This window comes from Talpa occidentalis, unplaced genomic scaffold (assembly GCF_014898055.3).
Source record: "Talpa occidentalis isolate TD23 unplaced genomic scaffold, MPIMG_talOcc4v2.1 talOcc4.902, whole genome shotgun sequence".
NCBI lineage: Eukaryota > Metazoa > Chordata > Mammalia > Eulipotyphla > Talpidae > Talpa > Talpa occidentalis.
In genome coordinates, this window is record NW_023605309.1 from 3,659 (window position 1) to 7,316 (window position 3,658).

Here is a 3,658-nt window from a genome sequence, read left to right on the forward strand (position 1 = left end):
ACCAAAAGTAAGCACAGATAAGCATAGAACTGAACACTAATCTCTCTACAGAGGATTTACAAAAACATCATAAGAACATGAAAGATGTCAGCACTGATATTCACTTGGGAAATGCAAATCAAAACCACAGTAATGTACCACCTGACATCAAAACAAAAACAAAAAAAAAACCAAAAACCACCACCACCAAAAATAACCCAGACAAGAAACGATGGTGGTGAGACTCTGCTGAAGTTTGAAGTGTCTGCATTGCATGACACAGCTACAGAAAATTTTGGTGCTTCCTTCAAAATGAAATATATAATTGCCATATGATTAAGCAAGTTCACTCTGAAGGACATTCCAATACAGTGGAAGAAGAACTCAAAGGAAAATATTCCTAACAGCATTGCTCACAATAGGCAAAAGGGAGAAACAACCAAGTGTCCATCAACAGATCAACTTTATAACTTATGGCTAGGAAAACAAAATGTGGTATATACCCACAATAGAATATTATTCAGTACTAAAAGGAATGAAATAATGATATATTTCTAATATGATGAGACTAAAAAATCCACATTATGCTAAGTGAAATAGGTCAGACACAAAAAACAAAGGTTTGTGATTCCAGTTTATGTGACCAACCTAAAATGCATAAAATCATAGAGAGAGAAAGTAGGCTAGATTCTGCCATCTACTGTAGGTAGAGGGAAGGGGAAGTCACTGTTCAATGGGTAGAGAGTTTCTGTTTGGATGAAAATTTCCAGGATTGGATATTTGTGATAGTTGCACAACATTGTTATTGTATTTATTGCCACTCAAGTGTAATCTAAAAACTGTTAAAATAGTAAATTTTATGCTGTGTATATTTTTCCTCAATGAAAAATATTTTAAAGGGTATGAATCATTAATTCACACAAGAACATGGGTACATCTTAAGAATTGGTTTTGGGGGCAATAAATGGGGAATGAGGGTACAATAGACTATGATGGAGGATTATTGGGGCTCTGGTGTTTGGCATGGTATGATAGTATACATTTGCAGAGGTGAAAACCTATACCCCCCCAAACATATAAATATTATATACCAATGTTGCCTCAATAAACATAATTTAAAAATAAAACTCTTTTAAAAAGTCTTTACAAAATGAAAGAATCCATATTGAACATACACTAATGAACTGAACACATATTATATGTTTAATATACACAATTAAATTTTTTAAAAAGAATACATGTTCCATTAGCCATTCATATGCTGTTCTATAAGAAGCAAAACCAGAGAGACAGAAAAGAGATCAGGGATTTCCAGGGCTTTGAGGAGAGAGAGTGAGTAACTGCAGGGGAAGGCCCAAGAGAACATTTGTGATGGATGAACTATTCTGCACATATTAGAGCACAGAACTCTATGCATTGGTCTAAGTCCATAGAACTGTATGTCACACATAGAGAACTTTAATGTAGACTAAAAACAAACATATGCTCCACCAACTAAGACTTAGGGTATCCTATGAGAGAATCCAGAGTGTAGGAAATGCATCTAATTGTAACCCAAATGTATAACCTAAATCACTTTGGAAAATATTGCTTTGTCTGGGAATTTTAAAGACAGGGAAATATCAGTGTTACTCTAGTGGACCAATTTGTTGGCCATGGTAGTGTGGGCTAGAAATGCTGAGAATAATTTGCATGTATCATCTGATTGAACATTCACATGAATAGATTATGGTTGCTGGGAGACAGGTTTTTTACTTTAGAGAGGAAGTTATAAACAAGAAGGGAAAGTCTGAATCTTAGACTGCTAGGTTGCTCTGTCTAAACACAGGTTTACACTGATGTCATACAGATACTAAGCAAGTACAGAGAGATATGTGTGTGCATAGGTTAGTGCAATTAAGAACCTCTGTCCACTTAAGAACCCAGGAGCAGTGAAGTCTTAGTAGCAGTGAGCATACCCAACACTCAGCTATTGGTTTCTAAATACTGTTCACCAATAGATGGAATAATGGTTGATTCTAAGAATTAATATTTTTTTTTATTTGTGTAGAAGAACCAGGGTACAAGTCAGAGGTGCAAGGAGTGAAAGGATTCATCAGAGACAGAGTGGGGAGAAAAACAGCTGGATCTACTGAAATACACTGCTTAGGTGAGCAGTGGGTGAAACAGGAGAAGTCTGCTGTACCATATGTGGGTTAGCTCCCTGGCCAGGGATTGAACTTCGGCTGTAGCAGTGATAGAACTGACACTTAACTTCTAGGCCACCAGGGAGGCAACCCAATTATAAGATTTGTATAATTAAAAATATTCTCTCATTAAAAAGCAAAATATTGAATATTAATAGTTGTGGCCTATTAAAATTCTCAATAGGACAAAAAAATAAAATGAACTTGCACTGGGTTTATTGTATAAACTTATTGAGAAAATATGAACTGTTTTATTTTTTTAAATCAGAGAAATCCAGCATAAAGCATATTTTGGAAATGTTATCTCACCAAGTTTATTTCAAAAGAAAACTTTGCTTCATTTCAAACATTTTCCCAATGCTAACATTTCCTTAACTTCCTCTCTTGAGTACCTTAAGTTTGCCCTTTTTTGCTTATGCTTCCTCTAAGGGCTAAGTCTTCCATGAAATAATAAGCTCCTCAGTGCGCCCTAAGTTTTATATTGACTTTGTGTTTATGTTCATGTGTATCCTTATGAAATTAAGGCAGAAAGCAAAGCCAGCCCATATCACCCAATAACAGCAAACGTTTATAAAGTTTAACATATTTGGAGATTGAATGAGATAATACTTGCAAAGTGCTTAGCCTGATGCTGTCATCTCATAAAGTATTCAATCATCTGAGTGAGTTAATATTTAATAATTGGAGCAGATAATCTGAAAGGTGAAGCAACATCATAGTAAAGACTAAGAGAATTGTGTTGAATATGAGATTAAAGAATTAATATTTAGAATTAATGGCTCATGTGCTCCATGATGAAAATATTTATTATAGTACATAATTGGTTATAATAAATTCCTGTAAAAATGATCAATAAATGGATTAGTGAACTGACTTTTTGATTAAGTAAAAAAAGTAGACTAGAAAGAAATGGAAATATTTGATGAACTTCTGCATATAAGAAGATAAGCCTGAGCAAAGGATTTCAGGTTCTAATATTCCAATGACAATGTTGAACTAGCCAACACATGTTTTGGAAGAAGGCTACAGGATTGGATAGAAAGTGTGAGAAATGACTACAAGAATAAAAAATAGGGGCCTCCCTGGTGTGCAAGAGGTTTAGTCTCAGCAGTAAGAAGTTATTAGCAGCCATTGCAGCACGAGTTCAATCCCCGGCCAGGGAGGTGACCCACATGGCACAGCAGACCTCTCCTGTCTTGCCTGCTGCTCCCCTCAGCAGCGTATTTCAGTGAATTCACCATTCTACTCCCCACTCTGTCTCTGGTGAATCCTCTCATCCCCCGCACCTCTGATCTGTACTCCAGTTCTTGAATGCTGGGGTAAATAAATAAACAAATACATAAATCTTAAAAAAATAGAATAAAAAATATAACCAGATTACAAATAAGCATATTCTCTTTTCTATACTATTAAAATGTCCTTTGATTACACTTTTCAGTTTAAAACTTCTGTACAAACTTGTATTTACATCAAAATAGATTTCCCATTATTCA